This window comes from Phocoena phocoena, chromosome 18 (assembly GCF_963924675.1).
Source record: "Phocoena phocoena chromosome 18, mPhoPho1.1, whole genome shotgun sequence".
NCBI lineage: Eukaryota > Metazoa > Chordata > Mammalia > Artiodactyla > Phocoenidae > Phocoena > Phocoena phocoena.
Genome location: NC_089236.1, coordinates 64870170 through 64895191, shown reverse-complemented (window position 1 = coordinate 64895191; position 25022 = coordinate 64870170). Strand labels below are relative to the sequence as shown.

Sequence of the window (25022 nt, the reverse complement as noted above, 5' to 3'; positions counted from 1 at the left end):
TTTCTCGACACAAGTATCTCATTTTTGACACAAATATCTTTATGTGTCATCTAAGGAAAGTGCTATAATAAATCTGAATCTCTTTATTGCAAAAGGAAATTTTCACGAAATTTATTTAATGATCACATTATGCAAAATGAATACATTTTTGGCTTTCTGAGATCCTTTTCACTCTGCTATCTTTGTTTCAGTTTTGGAGCATTCATTCTGTGGTATTGTTTTATTACAGGGATAAAAACTGAGCGACAATAAAAGAAAAACAGCTTTTTTATTACTTATGTAAAGCCTACCTCATGCATCAAATAATGCCCAGGATAATGTCAAAACATGTACAGAAAGAAAAATGGCACCCACCTCCTCAATAATTATGTAGCTTCATAGCCCTGTGATGATGTACATTTGGGATTATTCTGGGAGCTACTGAATCAAAACAAGACAGCTGAGATCAATCACAATCCTGGGAACCAGAGGAGGCCAGCACAGTTCTGAGCTGCAGGAGGCCCCAGTGTTTGAAACAATAGACAATGTCTTGCGATAATTCTTTAGTACAAAAAAAAGAAGAGCAATTGTCCCTCAAATTTCAGCTAAATGATTTTGCTCCTTTCAACTTTTTTTCTGTTATGGAAAAACAGGTGTGTGATTTCAGGAAAAATTTCATTTGCTCTTCATTCCCCAAACTAGTGTTCTAGTTCACATGAGGCAAAGAACCAGTTACTGTCTGGATTTCTAATCAGTCCAGAACTCTTGAGAACAATTTTCCTTGTTTGTGATGTAAGTAAATCTTTTGACAAATACACACACACACACACACACACCGAGGAACAGTATTCACAGACACTCAGAAATGTTCACTATTGGAGGTTTTTTTGCAGTACGCGGGCCTCTCGCTGCTGTGGCCTCTCCCGTTGCGGAGCACAGGCTCCGGACGCGCAGGCTCAGTGGCCATGGCTCACGGGCCCAGCCGCTCCGCGGCACGTGGGATCTTCCCGGACCGGGGCACGAACCCGTGTCCCCTGCATCGGCAGGCGGACTCTCAATCACTGTGCCACCAGGGAAGCCCACTATTGGAGGTTTGAATAATTCTCTCTGTCTCCTGTCTCTCTCTGTCTCTGTCTCTTTTAGGACTCATCTTAACAGTTGTACATGCTTTTATAACGGTAAAGGGCTGTAAATGCCTTTGCTACTAACTAAAGGAGGAATTTAATAAGACAGTATTTTGTTCTAGGTGTGTGATTTGCCCACATCTCTGAAAGATGGTATTATTCAGTTGTTAATTCATTCAACACTTAGCCTCAATTATATATTCAATACAATTTGGCCATCAGGAGATAAACATCTACATTTGCTGCACCCAGTATTGCCCAAAGTAGAGTTCTGGTTTTTGCACTGGCAAATTGGCATTTGCTATGAACATGTATGTTCCCAGTGTTCAGGGTTTGCACAAATTTTTCTTTTGTGTGAAAGATCTTCCTAGTATTCTCTTAATTTCCTGACCATCAACTAATATAGAAATATTGCCTATTAAATATAAATTTATTTTCTCATGAATTCGGTCAAAGATAGTCAGACAAAGGCACATCTTCTTCAATGACACAAATAGCTGGAATATCAACCCAAATTAGGGGAGCCCCTAGAACTGACACAGATCTCTTTATTCTCAGAAGGAACTGGATTTCCCAAATGTAAGAATAAAAAATTCTAAATAGCCCATCCAAAAATCTTTTGAGTAGATCTATGAGAACGAGAGCTGCAGGCAGGCCATAGGAACAGCAGGGCTGTCTTTGTATAAACTCATGTCAACACCATATGGCAGAGGAGGTGTTGCTGAAGCGAAAACCAGTTTTACGGAGTTTGATCAACAGTATATTTTACAATCCAACAGCTGGGAAAATCTGCTCCATCTTATAGAAGCCATTTTTATTTTGGATTTCCTGTCACTAGTAGACACACCTAATCCTTACCAAGTTGGTGACTGCGGAAGGAAAGTAGTTATGAGAGAAATGAAAGCTTTTAGCACAAAAGGGACAGTTTGATTTTTGACCTAGAGGAAAAAGAACTACCTAAGTAACGATCTATAAGTGAATTAAATAATTTAGTGTTAATACCTTTACAACTAACCTTTTCAGTTAAAAATTTCAAGCTATAGCAACTAAAATTCTTCCCTGACCTCTCCCTAAGTCTCTCCCAAACAGCAGATGGGCAAGTTTTCCCCCACCTCTCTCTGCTTCCAGACTCTTGTCCAAACATCTGGTACTAAATCACTTTGTATTAGGGATGCTTGTTTCTGTGTTTGTCTTCTCCTTTAGAATTTGATCGCTTTGAACACAGGGATTGCATTTTTGAGTCCCATTGGCTGAAAATAAATATTTATTTAATTGTGCACAAAAATGTATATTTCATTGTTTTATGGGAAAGTCTTGCTCTGGTTAAACTGTGGTAGATCATGGGCCCCTATTCGCAATGGATGAAAGTTAGAAATGATTAGCAATGATTTGCTTCAATTCACAATCATAGAAAATTTCTAGTTTAGTTGTATTCACCCAAAGTACGTCATTCCACAGAACTCTTTGGGGGCGGGGGAGTTCTGCAAGTTTGAAAGGGATTCTGCCGTACTATTATGATTGCAGGAGGAAACAGAAGAAAAGGAAGACGTCATTTATCAGATGTTTCTTGAATGATCAGTAAGAAACTGGGCCACACGAATGGATAAAATAAAGAGAAATAAAGTATTGTTGAAGACAGCAATTGGAATTTCAGTGGCTTCCACACCGTTACAATATCTCTAATGGAAACAGCTACCAAAAGAGATGACTGACAACTGATTTATTAACAAACACAGGAGGCTGTGAAACAATTTGGAGGAAAATGGAAGAATGCATTATTTTTACATGAGCTTAAGTGCATATATGTGAGTGCCACAGCGACTGAGGAAAGAAAAAGGCTTAGGTTGGTGAATGTGCATCTGAAAGCAGTTAAACCGGGCTAGAGTAATAAGCGGCCAGATCTTTCTCACGTTTCAGCACCGGAAAATTATGCAAATAGTCACAGCATTTTCCCTAATAAATTCCATTTCCTCTGCCACTGACATGATTTGAATACAAAATGGAAAGTTTAAACTTCCCAAGTTTTTTATTTTAAATTTTTATTTATCACAAATTAATAAAGCCCGCTTCTCCTACTCCCCCTACAAGGACAAATTTTGGATGGTGAATTCTCCCACTAAATAAGAGTAAAAATATTCATTGATTCTAAAAGATGGGGTATTTTTTATTTGCATAAGAAAACAGCCATGTACTTGGGCTATGTTGTCATATTCTTTCTGAGAAACTTTTCCAGCGGTCTCATCAGATAAGAAAGAGCAATTAACACATGCTCAGGAATAGCTACCTGCCCTGTGATAGAGCAGACGATTGGCTCTGAAAGCAGGGATCAAAGATAATGAGTCCATCGTGGGCTGCCCGTGCCCTGGTCGTTGATAGTGCAGGGAGAGGAGTTGCTGAAAGCCTTTCCCCGTGTTTGGAGGGTTCACTCCTGTCCCTTGCAAACTCTGGAGCTTTCATACGTGTCTTTCTTCCCACTGATTTGTGTTGCTTCCTGGTCCCTGGCACTGTGTGCTCACCGAGTGCCCCTTTTCCCGAACAGGGCCCTGCCTTAGCAGTTCACGGGCTGGCAGTGGAGGGCTCCCCTCCGGAAGTTTTCTCTGATTCCCCATCGCACCCCTTCCTCATCCCACATCCTCAGCCCCGCCCCTCAGCACTGGAAAAAAAAAAAAAAAAGATAATGAGTCCAAAATCAGGCAAGAGATGAAGACTTTTCAAGATATTTCCAAAGGATCTGAAAGTTCATATATCTCCTTTTTTTTAACAACATGACAATTAAACATTATTCTGAATTCAAGCCAAAGCACAAAATATTTGAGGTAATAAATTAATAGCTATTTTAAAGGTTTTAGTTAGTTTACACTCTGTTGTTGGTCAAATTCCCCAGAAGCACAGCCTGAGACGGGGATGCTTGTAGGAGTGGTATATTGGGGGTACACGCTCAAGAGGAATCTGTAAGGAAGTGAGAGGCAGGATAAGGAAAGGGATGGAGCTAGCACAGGTATGCTTCCAGCTGGAGGCTGCTTTCAGCCTGATCCTACAAAGAGCTCTGGAGAGTGAGCTGCCCCACAGGGTAAATCCTGCCTGAGGCAAAGGGACAGCCTTTTTTGTCTATTTCCTTATCCAAACACACAGAGACTTCCGTGAGACAGGAAACTCCCTATCAGTCAGTCCATCGGTGGCGGCAGATTGCCCCCATCTCCTGGAGAGAGAGGAAGGGAAACAAGTGCAACTTCTCACGCCAGACGGCCCCTGTGAGGGGCGCAGTTTTGGGAGAAAGGTGTGGCTGCGGGTCTTGGAAGCCTCTACAGGGGATCCGAGCATCGCACCAACTCTATCCATTGCACACTCGCTCAAAACAGCTGCGCTATTGCCAATATAAAGAATACCGCTTAGCTGGATTCTTCCTGGGCTTCTTATACGAGGTCATAAACCACTGCATCCCATTACCATCTTTCCACTGACTAAGAGCAAATCAAGGGTGGGGGGGAATCAAAAGTCAAACCATCCTTTTATGGCTCAGGAAAACACAGAAATTATGCAATAGTTTATTCAAAATCTAAAACTTTAATAGAAGGGCTGTTTCCACTGATTTGTTTTTTCATATGCACCAATCCCTGTAGACACCTCATTAGCTTTGGTTTTTAAAATTCCCTTTGGTGACAACCCATTAAAGAGGGGAGGAGAACCTCAGCTGGTACAGGCACACACTGTCTGCAAGGTGGATTTTATGGATGTGTTGTAGTCATGTTCTTAGGCTTCCATTTGCTGTGCTAGGGAATCAGATGTCTCTTGGCCCCAGTCCATTTGACATAGTGGAAAAACAGCCTGCCTGAGAGCCAGGAAGGGAGTTCTTCAAGCTCTGATAAAAGTGTTGAGGTATGTCACATCCTTCCTAGAACTTGGTTTTTCCATTTGTTAGTTGTCCAGGGCTGGAGTCTATAATTTCGAAGGGTGCTTCTGTTATTAAGACCTATTTTTCTGAGAGTCAGTATAATTTAGCCAGCTTATGGTGAATAGACTAGACTGCTGACCTCTGATTCCTGGGCTTCTACACCTGGGCTTCTCAAACTCTTTGTAGCTGTTCTGTGAGAGGATAGCTTTTTAGAAATTCCTCATCTTTCATGGGCCAGTATAATATATGGTCCTACTGCACCTGCGTGCGCTCACACCAGATGGCACTCACTGTGCAGGCCTGAAAAAACCTGGAGAGGTCTATGCCCTATTCAGTGAGATGAGTCCCCTGACTCCACATTTCGATGTCACATCCATGTCAAGTGGTTATAGAAGTTTCTAAATGCTTACCCTCAATTTCTGTACTTAATCTGTCATGGACTAGTAAACAGCAGTTCACTGACTGGTCTGAGATGCAGAACACTCTTTGGGTACCACTGCTCTACCGTTATTAATTCACTGCTTCAGGAACAAGACCGTTAGGTAAGATGAAAATGACCCTATCCCTTTACTCCCCTACCCTCAGAACTTGGAGAGTGATCTATCAAACTAAAAGTGTAGTCATGCTGTCCAATATGGTAGCCACTAGCCACATGTGGCCATTTGATTTAAATGTATGTCAATTAAAATAGAAATTCAGTTCTTCAGTGACTAGCCACGCTGCAAGTGATCAACAGCCACACGGCTAGTAGCTACTATACTGGAGAGTACAGATACGGAGTATTTCCATAACTCTGGAAAGGTCTCTCAGCTAACCCTGCCCTAGGACCACCATATATTTTTCTGTAGTTTCAATCCAAGTACGTTTTGGGCACTTCCTACTAACATCATTGTGTCTTTATCAACATATCAGAGCTATCTTAAGGCTCACAAAAAAGATCTGTCCAAGTTCTCAGTATCATCATGTCATTATCAACTATAAGTGTTTTTAGGGCACTATACTGACCATTAGCATTCAAAATAAAGAAAAGAATTATCAGTGCATGTACTCAAAGTACTTATAGAATGGTTAGGGAGTCAGCAGTATTTAGAAAATAAAAATACAAAGTGATTTTGCTATGCTTTCAATAAATGATGTAGATAAGAAGTTTCTCCTTCCTTGGCTAGATTATGAACTATCTGAGGTTATAAGAAAAAGACCAGTTGAGTATAGGGAGTTTACCTTGTAGACTAGAATAACCAAAAAAGCCCATGCTAAAGGGTGAGACCTAAGTTGACCTTGAAGAAAGAGATTGACTAAGTATTAAAGAAGTGGAATATATACGTGAATATATAAATATATATATCCACACACAAATATGTATATATGTTCATATGTATTCCTATTTCAGTTATACTTGTAGACCATGTTTTAAAATTCTGTCTCAAGAACTGCTAAAAATGAAAAATAAATTCATTTAATATGTCCTCTTCTTATTCAAAGTGGGTATGTTCCGACGTTCTTTGCGATATACAAAACTTTGGCTATTTATTTTTTAGTGGCGTTAAACAACACAAATTTATTATCTAACGATTTTGGAGATCAGAAGTCCAACATGAGTCTTACGGGGTTAAGATCAAGGTGTCAGTCAGCAGGGTTGCACTCCTTTCTGAAGGGTTTAGTGAAGAATCTGTTTCACTACCGTTTCCAGCTTTTAGAGGCAGCCTGCAGTCCTTGGTTCTTGGCCTCTTCCTGCATCTCCAATGAAATCTTTCTCACATAGCATCTTCTAACCTCCTCTTCAGCTTCCCTCTTCCACTTTCAAGGACCCTTGTGATTACATTGGGTCCACCAGGATAAGCCAGGACAATTTCCCAATGTTAAGGTCATCTGATTAGGAACTCTACTGTTCTTTGTTTTTTTAACATAAAATACTTTGGGCAGTTGCCAAAGCTCTCCATTCTTTGCCTTCCTTCTATTTCACTAATTGCTCAGGGAGAAAACAAACCATTAAGGGTTCATATATTATAATGCTTCTTTTTAACAGCTCTGGACTTTTTCATCTGCTCCATTGCATTCCCAGGAGACTGAATGTCTGCAGGTCACAGACACCGCTGTAGGCAGTACTTACGAGGGAGCAGTACTTACAAGGGATGCTGAGGGAGGTGGGCTGAGGCAGAAGGTAGGATGAATGTTGCCATTTCCAGCCATGAATTCCGCGCATCCCTTCTGTGCCACAAATTATTAACATCAAGATACTGTGTTTTATATCCTTAAAGTAACATCCAGTGTGCTAACATCAGGTTTAGGTTCTCTCCAACCAGTTTTGTTGCAAATCAAAAGGAACATCACGCATATAAATGAAATAAGCACACATGAAGATATATAGGTAGAAAGATAGGTAGATAGCTATATAGATAGATGATTGATAGAGTCAGAGATGGGTATTTCTCATCTTGGCAAATTGCAAAAAACCACATCACTTGGGATGACAGCCCAAACGTCTATAAATTTAAATAATAAAGCATAAATGCAATGGGAATTGAAAATTCATTAACTGACCCTACAATGAAGCCCATATAGCTGTCTCTCTGTCTCTTTCTCTGACAGAAAGCAAAATACGGCAACGAACTTGGGCTCTTTTGAGTTATTTACTATCCCGTATTAAAAATAATGGAGTGAAAATGTGGTCTAGTTCTGAAAAGCAGACATCAAGTTTTCTCCGACTCACTTTTAAGAGGCAGCTGAAAGCTAAATAACCCAAACTACTGGAACCCTGTGCACAACCGCCATATACCGAGCTCTGCTAAAATCCACTCTCGGTGTCGCTTTTTAAAAGTAGAATTAATATGTCACCAATTGGAGGCTAGGAGCCCTAATTTATTATAATTCAACAGAACACTCTGTATTGGTTACAGGAAGAAAGAAGATATACTGTTACAAACAATCAAAATGCGAGAGACATCTTGTTTAGATTCTTACACTATTTCTGATTTAGGGAAGAAACATCTCAATTAAAACCAAACACAGGGGCTTCCCTGGTGGCGCAGTGGTTGAGAGTCTGCCTGCCAATGCAGGGGACACGAGTTTGAGCCCTGGTCTGGGAAGATCCCACGTGCCGCGGAGCAACTGGGCCCGTGAGCCACAACTACTGAGCCTGCGCGTCTGGAGCCTGTGCTCCACAACAAGAGAGGCCGCGATAGTGAGAGGCCCACGCACCATGATGAAGAGTGGCCCCTGCTCGCCGCAACTAGAGAAAGCCCTTGCACAGAAACGAAGACCCAACACCATCAAAAATAAAAAAAAAATAAATTAAAAAAACAAACAAACACAGAAATAGGGATATGTTAATTCCAAGTAATTAGGAGCTTACAGGCTGACAAATCACCTCTTGGGGGTGAGTAAAAGGCTGCAGGTGTCCGTCCTGGTCCTGTCAGAAGTGCCAGGAGTTGCCTGAGAGTACTAGAGCCCAATGACACTCAACTGCTCTCATCGGAAGTGAGATGGTACCCAAGGGGCAGCAGGGGGGACTGCCCTGAGCCTTCATTGGTCCAGACAAGCTGTCCCTCACATTTCTTCAGACTTCCAGGTCTGACATCCCTTTACAGATTTCTTTTAACACTTGGTCAGTTACAATTTTTAACCACTTGCTTTAATTCCTTGAGTCACTATTTCCTTGGTTTTTATGCAACCATGTCTATTTTTTTTTTTACGCTCTTATAGGGCAATCTTTGATTTTTCTTTTTCAAAACGCTCCTATTTTGAATTGTAAACAATTAACATCGTTAAAAAGAAACGGAACAACAAACCAACACAAGTCTGCCTTAAGGCGTCGAAGGGCTATAATCAGCACATTTAATAGTATTCATACAAACAGCATTAAAAATGCATATCAGATTTGACAATCTTATCACAAACGAATGAACACTCTACTACTAGAACAACAAAGTTCTAATAGCATCAGAGGAGTCAGGGAAAGGATACATCTGTGAGTTGAATGCATGTGGACTGTCAGGACAGAAAAAAGGTGGCTACATTGGCTCTACTGAAGAGTGCTGGCATCCTACGAGGGCCACCTGAAAATTGCATTTAATATGCTAACACTATTACGAGAATATTTCTATTCTTTTCATAAAGGTCTTGCTAACAGTAATTAAATTTTAAGACAGTCAGATCTGGAAAGGAATAAAAATACAGTGAAAATGTGATTACGACAGCTAGAGGAGGTCTTCCCTTTCAAATACTAATTAAAAAAAATTGAATTTCAGTTACCCAGGGACACCAAGGCTGGCCATATCTATATTAAATTATACCCGATCACATCTAAGTTCTTAAAAATCTAATACATTTACCACCAAAAGGCCTTGGACTTCAGAAATATGTAAGTGAGATTCTAAATGTATGAGTTTTTTCTTCATCAGTAGCCACATCAGAGTAAAGAAAAAAAAAATAAAACCAAACCATAAAAACCGGGATCAAGATAGCAGACCCTGGGGTATGAAAACCGCATTGGGTCGACAGAACTAAGATTATGGGGTTGCTGTAGTTTCCAATAAAGAACCCACTTAATTTGAAAAATATGTCTACATATTGGATCAGTTTTAAAACGAATTTTCATTTTTCTCATTCACAATCAGTAAGCCTGACTTGTATAACAGCATTTTATTTTTTTTTTAGTCATCTGTCCAGCTGAACCCTAACGCAGCTCATCATTCACGAACAACGTAAGGATGGTTTGGCAGTGCCAACTGTGTTCAGTCACCATGCCCTGGCCTTCATTTTCACCGAAAGCCCTGGTGCCTTGGTCTTAAGTTTCAATTATTATGAACTAATGCATAAAACACTCAAGGAATCCCCAAAGAAAAATTCTGAATGCTTAAGCAATGAAACACTAACTTAATACTCTGGCAAGTCTAACATGATTTTTTTAAAAAACATAGATTTAAAAAAAATGTATAGCATCAGTTACATTTGAAGATTTGGTTGCAGTCTATTGCAAAGCTCGGTCCTCAGAGGTTTGCATGCAGCTAACCACCTGGAAGCCTTGTGCGGATTGCTGGGTCCCACCCCACAGCATTTCTGATTCAATAGGTTCAGTATGGGGCTTGAGAATTTGCATTTCTAACCAAGTCCCAGTTGATGCTGATGCTGCTGGTCCCGGGACCATACTTTGAAAACCACTAGCAAAGCAGATTAGCATACAGGCTTCCAGCTTAGAGCGAGCTGGGTTTACCCGACTCTGCCACTTCCTGGCCTTAAGACCCTGGATAAGTTATTTAGCTTCTCTGAGCCTTAGTTTCTTTATCTAAAATGAGGATAAAAGCAGTGCCTACATCACAGGATCTTGGTAGATACTAAAGGAGAAACATACATGTGGATTGCTTAGAATATAGCAAATGGCTAACAATAAATCAGTTCCTACTCGGAATAGGATATGGCAAAATTATTAGTAAATGGATTCAAGAGAAAACTTTGAATGTACCCTAGTCAGACAGAGATCTCCTTTGGAAAGAAAGGTGTATATCACCGAATCGAGACGCACCCATATTCAAGAATCAAACATCAAACATCTTGTTAACTGCAGGAGGGTGATTACCTTTTTAAATAAAAAACAGTCCAACTTCATACCAAGAATGACACCCCTTTACCGTGCCACCTAGCTATTTTATATTCTGTTTAAAACAGGTATTGCTTTGATACATAGAGTGTAATCTACATTTTTTGCTTAAATATGTGTAACCATATATAATATGCATTATCAAAGTGTACATAATATTATAGCTATATGAAAGAAAATATTTTTTAAAAAGCTTAAAAGTCATTGTTTCTGCTTAATGGGTAATGGTTACTATACTGTTATGACCTTTTCTCTCTATTTCGGGTTTTTTGGTAGCAGGTAATAAGTGGGTATTACTTTTTAATCACAGAAAGACCTTAGCATAAATGTTAATGGAACAAACAATTGGGGAATCACAAATTCCCAAGGCATCAGGCTGCTGTGTGACTTTTGTCGATGAGGAAATCGGGAAATTGGCGTAGGAGGGGCTGTCAAAAGGGGACCCTTGGGAAAGGTAAACTTCTCTTGGGAAACTAGGAGCTGCTATGGAACCAAAGGAGAAGATTATGTTTAAGCAGTTAGAGGAAAAGCTACTCTGAAGCCAGGATGCTCTGGAGCCAAGTGGTGTATCTGACCCAGGCACATGAAAGGATTCCAAGCAAGTTGGAAGAACTTCCCTACTCATGCCTGAGACTACTTCTGTGAAGAAAGGCAGAGAGGACCGTAGGCTTCATTTAAAATCTGAGTTCTTTACCTTTTTTGGATCATGCATCCCTTTTAGAACCTGGTGAAAACCTCACAACCTCCTCCTCAGTAACACGTACACACACACACACACACACACAAAACTTTGGGTGGGAGAGTCAATGATCTCTCTGAAGTTGACCTTGTACATCCCCCATGAAGAAACTTTGACTTAAAATAACTGAAACAAGGTAAATATTAATGAGAAAAGCACTCAAATCTTTACAGATGTTACCATTTTCTTAAAACTTTAAGTATATGTTATTTTAAACATTTTATTCTGAAATGGCTATGCTTTGCCATTTCACTGCAGAACAAAACAATAAAAACACATTCTCGTTTTTATAGAAAATCATAAGTGGAAAATCATGCTATTCTCTTGGGCTCAGTTGACGGCATCAAGAGGCACCTGATTATTCCAACTAAAGTTCTAATCCTGTTGTCCCTTGGAAAAGAGTTTATCCCAATTGCAGACCAAATATCTTAATTGAATTAGTTCAGTAGAATCTCGACAATTGCGGATTTAACACTAATGAGTTGTGACCATCAGAGAAAGAGAGACATCTTTTATGACCTACAGAAGTCTTTCATTTTGCTGAGATAAAAATTTGCAAGGCTTCTGTGAAAGAGTCATTTAGCTAGTGAACCAGCCCAGGCAAGCACCTGGAATTTGCATCTCACTGGGGCAAGGGGCCTATTATCTTTTTTTTTGGCTTTTCAGAAGTTTTCCAATAGCATTCTCTAATTTGGAAGGAAAAAATAGGCAGTCACATAATTGCGGGACACAACCTTTTAAAATTTATATTTATTTTTTAACAGGGGTCTTCAGTAGCATCAAAAAGAAGGGGAGAGGACTAACAGGAAGTCTCTACTCTGGGATTTATGCTCTTAGGGACATGACTTCATGAAGCTTTACGCATCCCAAAGTAAAGTGATGGAAAATGCCATACAGGGAAAACTTGAAAGCACCACACAGGATGCAAAACATCTCCAGAAATGATTGATTTCCGACCGAGTATCCTTTCTATTTATAAAGATCTCTAGGGACTTTCACAGGCTCCCTGAAGAAACTAAATAATCCCAAATTAAAAATCCATATATGCAGAGGCTATCAATCCCTGTTCTTTTTTTTTTATTTTTAGGCTTGCTCAGTGGATGTCACTGAAGACCTTCGATCTGCCAGCTCTGCCCTAAGCCAATAAACCAGTCCTAGCAAGCACCTCAGTCATTAGACAGCGGCTGGCAATAAATCTTGCCAATTCAGGGTGAAGTGTGCTTGGGGAGGGTTTACCATTTTGCTGCCTGCGAGGCTCCATTTGCCTAATTAGTATGACTGGGCCTGGCCTTTGTGGCTTCATCTGTAGGCCGGGACACCAGTTCTTCAGTCCAGGCTGGGGCCCAAACACCCTGTCTGATTTTGTCAGCCTTCTCTGCCTTATGAGATGGGTCTGTCCTCATCAGAGCCATCCAACCGGTCTGAGCTTCCCATTCCCAACGCTGTCACTGCCCTGATGCTAAATATTCCTGCTGCCCAGCATGAGGGTTACTGTATCGTGGCATCTTAGCTATCAAAATCAAAGATGAAGGACATTGGGACACAATCATTGGGGCTGGTGATCCTTCACTGAGGTAAGGAGAGGGAGGAATCCCGTAGTTTAGTGGGTATTTTCCACCCTGGCCCTCTTGCTTCCAGCCTGTCACTAAAGCCCCATAAGGTCCTAGTCTAAGCTTCCCTAGGGAAAGACAAAAGCCACTCTAAGCTGCATATCTTCTGTATTTCTGGGTTGCAACCATCATCTATCTTAAACTACACTCTCCTTAGATAAAAGACAATCCAGGAGGGTCACATTGATTTTCGGTCAATAGATGTGTTTTCAAGTGATTTTTTTTTTTTTTTTTGCAGTATGCGATTTTTATCAGTAGCGTAGGAGAGCTTCCTTCTGCTCCAAGCACAAAGTTTTAAATATGACTCATGAACTCTTTTAGTGGCATTCAATAATTTGGTATATAATGTAACAAGGGATTACTTACCGATAATCCCTATATTTCAAACAAGTTATATTTCACAAGTTTTTTGGTAATTTGTCTGAGTTTAGACTATGGTTTTCCTTAGAATATAAAATATTTTAGCTCAGTAGAAGAAACTTCCAAAGTTTACATATTTTAGTTTCTTTCAAGTCTCTTATTCTCTAGTGATTTTGTTAATAAATTACTTATTCAAAGGTGAATTCTTTTAGAAAACTTTTGTGAATATGTTTAGCCATGTCTTCATCATGCAAAGTAGAAGAGTTAGTGACTCAACTTTAAGGAAGTGAACTAATTTGTTTTGAACTAAATCAGGCAGAAACAGTTGATTTATTAAAGTTGAATATCCTCATGAAACTGATCCTCAGTGTAGAATACTGTATTATTGTAATTGCAAAGATATTTCTTTTCTTTCTTTTTTTTTTTTTTGGCTGCATTGGGTCTTTGTTGCTGTGCACGGGCTTTTCTCTAGTTGTGGCGAGCAGGGGCTACTCTTCGTTACTGTGCGTGGGCTTCCCATTGCAGTAGCTTATCTTGTTGCGAAGCACGGGCTCTAGGCACGTGGGCTTCAGTAGTTGTGACACACGGGCTCTGTAGTTGTGGCATGTGGGCTCAGTAGTTGTGACACACAGGCTCAGTAGTTGTGGCACACGGGCTTAGTTGCTGTGAGGCATGTGGGATCTTCCTTGACCAGGGATTGAACCTGGATCCCCCACACTGGCAGGCGGATTCTCAACCACTGTGCCACCAGGGAAGTCCCACAAAAATATTTTAAAATTTGTTGTCTTAGGAGAAATCTAATTTGCTTTTGAGTAACGTCCTTTTCATTTTTTGAAATTACATGACCCTTACTCTGAATAACGGATTATTAGGGAACTATCAAAATACAAGTCCTTGTAGGAAAGATAATTGTGCCATGCTGTATTTTGTCCCTTTGAAAGCAGGCTGAATATATAATGAGGACATCAGCCCAGCTAGGAAAACTTGGGCTTTTGCACATCTTTCCTTTGAGGCTAAAATCTGTAACCTCAACATTGCAAATATTAGACCCATTTCTCTGAGGCTTTGATGTTGATGGGAGCTTCTTACCAAGATCAGGTTGTTAGGGCACAGGGTAAGGCAAAAAACTACTTTCAAGTAGCTCCTGCAATTAGCACCTAATTAATGAGGTGTGAAGTGTGAGTGACTGGAGGTTCCTTGATAGAACGCAGTGTCCTATCACTGGGTGCCTCCTTACTCATTTAATTTTAGATTTCCAGCAGCAGCAACAGTGGGTATGGAAGGGTGTCCTAGCAGAGCTGGGAAGAGTACCCTGCTAAAAAGGAGGTGTCAGCCTACCATAAGCATAATTACATTCCAGATGAGGTTGGCCATCTCAGAAAGAACAGGGTAAGCACTTTTTGCATTTGATGAATTCTTGATTATTGCTCCCCGTATGCTGCCTTCTTTTAAACCTTTCCAGTGAGATAACATCTCATCTCTCAGTTTTTGTTTCTCAGGTTTTGCTGTGTCTGTGAATACGCATTCCTTAAGCAGAGCTGATTTATGGTACTAGGACTTCTGTGCACGGCACATGGGTTGGTGGGGGGGGCTACAGTAGGCTACGAAAGAGCCCTTTAGAACAATCACTGGTTTGGTGCCATTCCTGGAGACTTAGCTTAGGTATACTCTCTGTGGAGGTATGACCAACAAGAGAATGACTATAAAGAGGACGCTTCAATTCCACATATGAGTGATATCATACAGTATTTGTCTTTCTCTGCCTGACTTATCTCACTTAGCATAATGCCTTCAGGGTCCATCCCTGTTGTAGCAAATGGCAGGATTTTCTTCTTTCTCATGGCTGAATTCCATACTGCATTTATATTTTAAAGTTGCTAAGAAACTAGATCTTAAATGTTCTCACCACAAAAAAAGAAATGATAACTACAGGACACGATGGAGATGCTAACACTGCTGCAGTAATTGTACTGCAACATATAAATGTGTCAAATCAACACGTGTACACAAACTTACACAATGTTATACGTCACTTATAGCTCAATAAAAATGTTCTGATTAAAAAAGTAAAACGTAAAAAGAGGTCCCTTAAGATCTCTATTTTTTTCAAAATATCTTGCAAAGTACAGTTCAATTCACCATATGGATCTTAGATAAGTCCCTTAATTTTCTCTCTCTCACTTTCTTCCCCTGTAGAATGGGGATAATAATCATACTCAGTGAGAGTCAGATGAAATCCTGAATGTGACTGTCCTTTGTTTGTTGATTGCTTAAAAGCATTAATATGTTCACTGTAACAACTAGAGGACCTTCAACGGCAAAACAGAGAAAAGAGTAACAGGATGGTGCAGGGACAGCTTTAAAAAGAGAAGTAAGAGGGAGAGAATACCAGGAGGTGCAGAGGTGAGGACAGCTTCGTGCTTGGCTGGGTTTCCAGCTCAGTGATACCATAGAGGAAATGGATGCCTTTTATGTCTCCTTAGGCTACACTTCATCCTAAGGTTACTACCTGCTGCTGTGGACAGTCAGGACCCTGGGTTTCCTTTTCTACATCCGGGGGAGTGAGGGTTTCTTCCAGTAGCTGTCACAGCAGGGCAAAGGAGACCCTTCTTCTAAAGCCCCCATCAACTATCTCTTCATTTCTCCTTGGTCCGAACTGAGTCATGTGTCCATACACGAACCAAGCAGATGGGCTTTGCTGATGGAACCAATACAATCAGTACCAAACTACAGTTAATATTAACCTCACCCAAACCACCTGGCAGCCATAAAACGGGGAAAAGTATCAATAGAAAGTCACTTGTCAGATGACTACAAGGTACAGCGTAGTTTTCTTATCTCTTCAGCTGCTGCCAGATTATTTTTCATGCTCCTGAGGACCTTCTGAATATCTAATGTCAAGACAGCACAAAGGTACAAACCTTGCTTAGTAAGAAGCCATTGTTGACAGACGATGCCCAGATCCTTGCAGGATCTGGAAATACTGAGGAACAGGGGAAATTAAATCAAATACCAATGTCAGGCATCAAAAATGCCTCAAGCCTTTTAGTTACTAGATCATTCCAAATAGTTACATACTAATTCATGAGAGTACTACACACACTAAACTCTAATTTTTCATGTCCATAAATATGTGTATTATAAATATGTATTAATATATCCATGTATCTATAACTACATATTTAATATTAAATGAATTTCTATGGAAATTTCCATAATCCCTATTCATTAGAATAGGATATGATGAGATCACTTTTATGTATTCTAAAGCCAGTCCAAGAAAACCTATAAAGGTTTCTAATTTGAAATTTTGTTTAAAAAGGATATGAAAGTGTATGGCCATTTTAATTGGATTAAATGTGACTTTCCTCTAAGTCTTTGATTTCAGGTCGTTTGTAACGAACCATGTGCTTTTTCAGAAAAGGTTTTGCTACAAATAAGACAGTACTTCCTGAAAATTGTTTTACATTAAGGAACACATTCAGTTAAAGAAAAAGCTAGTAAAATGCAAGTGAATAGCCTTGTAAATACTGTATTAATCACTATTTTTTAAACTAATTTTTTTAGCCAGTTCCTTGTCACAGAATTAAATTATAATTATATAGAATTGTAAAACTGCCTTTAGATAAGGCTATAGAAATTTAAAGATTTAAGAGGCCTTTGATCTTCATAATTAATTTTCTTCTTTAAGATAAAAAAATTAAATGTATCGAGCTCTTACTTTTCTCAGTATTTTCTGTTTTCTTGCTCTTCACTTCCAAAGCCCACTCTGCCCCACAGCAAATGGGCATTCTTTCACTTCCTCTATTTTTTTTTTTTTTTTTTTTTTTGCGGTACGCGGGCCTCTCACTGCTGTGGCCTCTCCCGCTGCGGAGCGCAGGCTCCGGATGCGCAGGCCTACAGGCCATGGCTCACGGGCCCAGCCGCTCTGCGTCATGTGGGATCCTCCCGGACTGGGGCACGAACCCGTGTCCCCTGCATCGGCAGGCAGACTGTCAACCGCTGTGCCACCAGGGAAGCCCCTCACTTCCTCTATTTTAATGGTCACTTTGCTAAGGGCGCCAGATCAAACCTATGCCTTATACTTGAGTTCTTTTGAAAGATCTGAATTGAAAGGAATTAAAATAATAAGTTCAGTTACAAACTGTACCTTAAAATGAGAACCTCTAACACTTATTTTTACCATACATTCATAAGCATTTCTAGAAAGAGCTTAAGAAATGACATTTAATTTTACTGAGTCATTGGCCAGGGGATTACTTATTAGATTCTAAAAACTAATTCAGTAAATTTGTCAACAGTTGTTGAAGGGTTACAGTGTGTCTAGCGTTCGAAGGATTTAGGGGACCACGATGTTATATCTACGTCTTGGGAGCTTGCAATGAATCCTGATTAGTAAAGAGAGTAAGGCATTTAGAATGCACCTTATAATGTTCATTATTTATCTAAAAATGATTTGATTTAATGCAATGACAAATTTCTCTAATCCGTTCCTTAAATATTTGTCTTAGGTCACTTGGTTATTATCAGATAGAAGCCTTCATAGGTCTATGCAGTGATAGGTACTATGTAGAATGAACAGCAGAAAGATCTTTCACAGTTCGTAACTCGAGGTCAGGTGGAAGAGAGCAGTAACATTTGTTGCATCAGGAATCACACATACTTACTGAACTTCTACTGTGTGCTTAAACCTGGGAAATACAAGGGGACACACAGCATTTTCAGTCTTCTTAAGCAAACATGAGTACATATGTATGGAACACAAACCATTTCCGGCACAGAAGTGTACGTGGTATTGGGAAACAGTACAGCTTTCAGAGATCTCTCCTATTCACTTCTCCTGTCTGTTCATAATCGAAACTACTACTTCTGTACATCGAGACATGTACTTTTATCATAGTACATGTAGCACTGAATTACAATTACTCATTTGCACAGTTGGCCGTCACCAATGGATGCCAAACTTCTGACTACAGGTGTCTCACTTTTCTCATCTCAGTCCCCTCGGCACCAGCAGAATGAGTGTCACACTGCAGTCACTCCATCATCACTTATGGAAATGAAATGGAGTGAAAAGTGGCAAAGTCACGTCACTACTTTCTGTATTTGGAGATTTTCCATCAAGCTTCCCTTCCTCACTCTTCCTTCTGCCTTATTATTCAAGTCCAAAACACTGGTTAGGGAGAAACTGCTTTCAGCACTTTCAGTCCTAAGTAAGAAAAAAAAAAAAGAAAAGAAAAGCAAACAAACAAAATTGATAGTAAACACTCCTTTGCTCTTAAAGCACTTAGTAGCTGTGCTAGGCCAGGCCACCAAGATTAGTGCAAGCTCGTGACTTGGGCTCAGCTAAGGCTGCTCACACTTTCTTGGACCAGCAAATAAATAGAGCAAAGGATGCATAGATTAAAGTACATAAGTGAGCTGTCTATCAAAGGTGTGTGCAAAAGTAGGGGTCTGGTAGCTCATGTGAAGTAAAAAATCTACTAGAAGAGAAGAAATTTACCTTAGTTCTCATAGACCTTGTGTCACTCTTTTTTCCTATTTCAGGCAAGTACAGGAATTGGGGACCCTCCGAGTCCTCAATGGTCATCCCATTGCTATCTAGCTGTACTATAGTTACATTCTTGTTCCTATTATATCATCAAATTTATTTGAGTTATCAGTTAAGCAGATTTGCCCACAGCTTGTAACACTAAGAAGGGCCACCAGAATCAAGCATTTGGCATTAAGGTGGGCCAGACAAGAAAAGGTGCCCCAGGAAGGGTTTCTCACCTTGTAATTTAACTCAGTCAAAGACCTTAGTGAAATAATTTTTCCTAGGAAACGTAAAGGCACAAAGTTCATGTCAGAAGACCATGGTGCTTCTCCTTTTACAACTGGCCTGTGATCACAGCAGGAGAGATGGAGCTGAGTGTGCTGGGCCATGGGGAGAGGGCTGGCCAGGCCAGGTGTGACTTTTCACCCTACTTTTCCAGTACTAGTCATCTTTTCCTACATAACATATTGCCACAAAACCTAGCGGCTTCATAAAATAATCCTTTATTTGATTGTGATTCTGGGAATCAGTGATTTTGGTTGGCCTCAGCTGGTTGGTTTTTTGGCTGGTCTCATCTGAAATCATGAATGAGGCCACAGTCATCTGGTAGCTTAACTGGGGCTGGAATGCCTAGCAGGCTTTGCACACACATCTGATATTGAAGGCTGGCAGCCAGGGCACCTGGGTTCTTCTCCGCTTGCCTCTCTGGCAGGCCAGCTCCATTCACCTCCTGGTAACAGCACTCCCAGAGGCTGAGAGAGGAAGCTCCGAGGCCTCATGAGGCTCCAGCTGAGAGGTCTCACAGAATCACATCCACCCCACTCCACAGCCAAAGCAAGATACAGGGTCAGCCCAGATAGAGCGGGTAGAGAAACAGACCACTCCTCCTGCCAGGAGGCACTACAAATTATCTGTGGCCATTTTTAATCTACCAAACTTCCTTTGCTCAAAAAAACATTAAACCTACAGTGTTTTCCAAATATTTAATAATTTTATATTATACTTAAGTATTTCCCAAATACTTAATAATTAAGGTGATATTTATTAAGCATGTAAATGAAAATCCTAAGTGGCGTCTCTCTTTTTTTTTTTTTTTTCTCCCATATGGTAAAAACAGTACTATAACTTGCTTCTCTTGATAAGGGTTTTGAGTGTGAGGTATTTTCTGAACTATATCGCATGCTATAATATATTCTCTTCCCATGTAGAAGCCTATGGAAAAGAATGAGAACTACTTGAACCTAAACAGAACAGAAAACGTAAGGCTACGTTTTCCTTTCTCATAGCTGAAGAGGGCAGCACAAGTGCAACATAACACCAGTCACTCCATAAACAGAAGAAACAATAGAATTTTCATTGTATTCTTTTTAGTTAGTTACATCTTTGTCCCATGGGTATTTCTGGGAGGCTGATCAGAAATAAAAATATGCTATTCAGAGAAAATGCAGCTAAGAATTTTTACCATACACCACACCAGTTGTTTCTCTGTAAAAACGATATGACACCTGAGCCTCATTACCCCTTTAGAATAGGACTTACTTTGCACAATCGTTATCACCTCCTCTTTTTTATCTCTGTTTCTGATTAGCCCTTGGGGAGGATGACACATCATAAAAGGCTTTTGTGCTGGGCTATCCAGAGTGGGTCTGAGTATTCTGCCCTGTCAGCACACTGTAATGAGAACCTGGTATTTTAACATTATTGCCTGTCCAGTTGCCATTGATGATAATGGGCCACTTTTATGACATACAAAATAATGCACGATACCACTGTGTGCTGACCTCATTTCCTCAGAGCTGGTCCTGCCATGTTGGTCAAGGATACAGTGACTCTGAATCGTTATGGGAGTTACCTTTTTAACTATGCAAGGTTGTATCAGTCTAACAGATTCACAGCTAAACTCGAAATTCCTCAGCACACTGTGAGTTCCTCCATAATGGAACATCTTTCCCCATGACCTCCAAAAGTTCCTGGGGGATGATCTCATTTTATTTCCAAACAAGTCTAAAAAAGATGAGACACTGTTCCTCTGGTAATTTTGTGGGTGGGGGAGGTAGAGGGGAGGACAAACCTGCAAGTGTTGCATGTGACTGCCAAGTGAGCCATCCAGGATAAAAAAGTGACAATGTGCCATCTGAAATGATCAAGTTATCAGGGATGACATTAATACAAAGTCTCCTGATACTGGAAACAAACCCAAGTGATACCAAAGGGCCGAACATGAGACAGATTTGATTTGTCAGTGGGTTGCTCTTATTTTGACATCTTGGTAAAATTGTCACATCTGTTGAAATTCCGTTTAACAATTAGCTGTAGCAAAGAACACCAAACAATCTTATTTTCGTATTTGTACACTGGGATTTTCCTAGGAGTCATCAACCACCAGAAACAATGAAGTGTCACAACAATTCCAAAGATACCATCTGTTTAAGGGAGATGATCCAAAGATAAACATACATCATTTAGCACAGCTAGTTTTCAAATGACCATTGACTCAAATCAAAAGCACTTCAAATCTTCTCTGAACTGTTATTAACAGCACAGATACTGGAAAACTGCAGTTAAAGTGGTATGCATTGATAACATCTGCTAAGACTATAGGTGATGTTTATTTAAGCATCCTCTCTTGGGAACAGCTGACTTTGAAAATGTGGAAGATATTTACAAAATTTTCCCAAAGGAGACTAAACCATTGAAAACATCTATTTTATCTAAGAATCACAAACAGATAAAAGCATTTATTTGCAGCTTTTACTCAGAAGCTAGAATATGTGAGGTCACTGCAGAAAGAATACATAACGTCACCAGAACCACTAAAACACTTTTAGAAAAGCACTTTTCTCTGTGACTCACGATTTTACTTAATAATGCTCAGAGCGATCTTGAAAAATCTAGAGCACTGGGGGCAAATCTCTAATAAAAAGAGGCAATTACTCAATTGTAAAATTAATATCAAAGCAGAAAGGAAAGAATCTACAAAAACAAAATAATGATGCAAAATTTGGGAGATAGGTATACTTAATATGAAAAAGTAATGTGCGTGATGCCATTAAATTCCGGACAGGAGACATTATGAACTCGTTTTGATGGATTTTACTTCAAGAAATCTTAATTAATGATGAGATAATCTAATGAGAACAACTGTCACAGGGTACTTGGGAGTTTAATTTAAATTACCTACTGGTGGCGCCGTGGTTGAGAGTCCGCCTGCCGATGCAGGGGACATGGGTTCGTGCCCCGGTCCGGGAAGATCCCACATGCCGTGGAGCGGCTGGGCCCGTGAGCCGTGGCCGCTGAGCCTGTACGTTGGGAGCCCGTGCTCCGCAACGGGAGAGGCCACAGCAGTGAGAGGCCCGCGTACCGCAAAAAAAAAAAAAAAAAAAAAAAAAAAAAAATTACCTACTGCCACCGCTGTGCAATTCCATTTAATCCAACAAAGGTTTAACCAACACCACTGTATGTGTCCATAGACCTTCATTTCCTAGTCATTTTCTGTCCAAAGAGCAAGGAAGAGATCATGCTTAATTTATAATACAGTGAAACCACTTTATAGGACTTCTTGGGGTGACAGAAACAGCATTTGTATAATAGACTAACTAGTTATTCCAGGTTTTTATCATCTGGATTCAGATTTCTAAGGACATGTGAATCCATGTCACCAAATAAGAGACCTTTAAGAATAGCAAATGCACACGTAGGTAACGTGTTGATTTATGTGTTCATTCCTTCATGTACTTATTCATTCATGCATTCAGTCTTTCAGCAAATATTTATGAATCAACTAGGATGTAGGAAGCCCTGGGGTAAGCACTGGGGATACAGAGTAAGAAGGAAAGAATCCAAGTGAGAGAGAAAAAAATTCCTTTTTGCCAAGCACTGTTAGCGAATTTTGTGACCTGGGGTAAATTTCATCCTTTTCATCCTTTTACTAGATCACACTTGTAAAGAATTAGTTTGGACAAGAAAACCGTATCAGACGCTTAGAGGTTAAAAAAATGCCATTACTTATTTAAGATGAAATATGTCATATACCTAATTGAACCTAACTGAAGCTTGATTCTCAGACTATTATCCTTGGTGAAATAAAATTTATAACCATGTGTTTACAAACTTATAGTAATGGACTCCATTTTATCAAGAAAGCAATAGGGTTCAAACCAGCCATTTTATCTTAACTTCTCTGAAACCTTGTCTTCATTTGTAAAATGAAGATAATAATGTCGACCCAGATGGGCTGTTTTGAAGACTAGAAATAATTTATGTCGCGTGCTAGGTGAATAGTGTACAACAGGGTCTCAATAAACAATGGCCAACTCCAGCTGCTGTGAATATTAGTTTCAAGCTAGGTGATCTAATGAGAGATTCCACCCTCAAGTGAAGTACACTAGCTCGGCTTAAGTATTTTAGTAGAAATTGCTAATGGAACAAATAAACATGTGGACAATTGTCTAAAACCTCTGTTATTTAAACGCATTGTTTCAAGAAGGTAACATTTCAACTTAAAACAGCTCAGAACATATGAAGTTAGTTGTATTGCAATCAAACTAAACCTTCAAGTCTTTTGTGAAGTTGAAGGAGATGTTCATCAATCATCTCCTCTACCTTTGAACTGCTCACTACGCTAATGGCAGACAATGTCTGGTACGTGTTGGCAAAATCAAAGCATGTTAATATTTCTCTTCATCACTCCAAAGAACTGTGATGGGCTATGCATTCCAAAAGCTATTGATTGTTTCTTTGTTACATCAGCAACATAACTTAGTAAATAATGAATGGTTTTTTCTTTTGGAAATATATTCCAACTTTGAAAGATTCAACTGGATGCTTTTACTTGCATATAAAAAGAGAGAGGCGGAAATGCAAATTTTTCATGGAAAGTCAAATTTTGTCTTTATCACCTCTTCTCACTACTTATTTTCTAAACACCTGGCTAAAGGTTACAGCTATGGTGACTTAAATTTAGAGATGAGTTATTCCACTAGCAGTGTTGTATTAAAGGTTTTTTAATTGCTTGGCCAGCCAGCTTAGACCAAAGATATTACATAAAATTTTTCCGTTTAGATTTTAAGATTTCCTCTTAAAATTCAGATTTAAGTGATACGTTTTAAATGGCACCTAGTGACTCCCAACAGGATGCGAAAAAAACCAATCAGTTGGCAAGATAAAACATTCCATGGGTGAACTAGTTGTTCTGCATGGTATCATGTAATTCACATTAGTACAGCGATGGTGTCGGCATCACAGAGACTGAGAATCTAAGGTCACTGAAGAAAATCACACGAGGTAGGAAAAAACTCGCGTTCCAATCTATGAAGTGCGCCAGTGCTTCTGGACGTTTAGAGGTGCTCCCTCTAGGAGCGACGGAAGACAAGAGCCTCATAGACCAAGGTGTCCTGACTCCTATTTTTTTAACAGTCCCACTGCCTCTTACCCCTATCTTCCAGTTACTCCCTTCTGCCATGCTTCTTCCATCCCATGAACATTTGTGTAGAGGACCAAGTCATAGAATGACCCTGGCTGCCATCAATCAGAGTGTATTTGGGGGAGTACGGAGGTGACTTACAATTACAAAACATGTTGCTGACTACTCAGACACCTGCCTGGGATGTGTTGTGGCTGAGATGCAAGAGAATGATACAGATCAGTGAGTTAAACTTGTCTCAGAGGAACTTGCTCAAGTCCTCCAAGGGCCGATGTGCAATTGTGTGTGTGTGTGTGTGTGTGTGTGTGTGTATTTCATCTATGATTATGCACCATCTTAAAATCCTTTTTCTCTGATAAAATAAGAGTCATAAGACCCTCTAAGAGAATAGCTCACCTTCCATAGTTTGAGGAAATACCAGCAGGGAGGGGATCATGCTGAAAGTGGAGAGATCCGTGATTTACTTTTCCTACCCTTTCACTACCCCCCAGACAGTATCTGATGTCTCCAGAGGAACACGCTTAAAGGTGTGGGAGGTCACTTGCAGTTCATTGCTGCGGGAGGCTAGATAAGATAAACAAGGTAAAAAAACCCCAAATCTGTAACTCAGGAGGCTTTTAGAGGCAGAGAAGGAGCTGGACTGTCTGCGTAGAAACCCCAGTTCTGACACTTACTAGCTGTGTGACCTTAGGCAATTTACTTAAACTTTTTATGCTTCAGTTTCCCCATTTGTAAAATGAGAATAATATCTATCCTCCAGATAA

At 39.9% G+C, this 25022-nt stretch overlaps 1 protein-coding gene and 1 non-coding gene across 2 annotated transcripts in view; one reads left to right on the top strand and one right to left on the bottom strand.

Annotated features, from left to right (window-relative positions):
* Positions 1-25022, bottom strand: part of GPC6 (glypican 6) — a 1086745-nt gene that overhangs the window by 390235 nt on the left and 671488 nt on the right. The gene's annotated exons all lie outside the window — the stretch shown is intronic.
* LOC136137908 (small nucleolar RNA SNORA71) lies at positions 3430-3563 on the top strand. Its single transcript, XR_010656766.1, has one exon. It is a non-coding gene; the product is annotated as a small nucleolar RNA SNORA71 (small nucleolar RNA).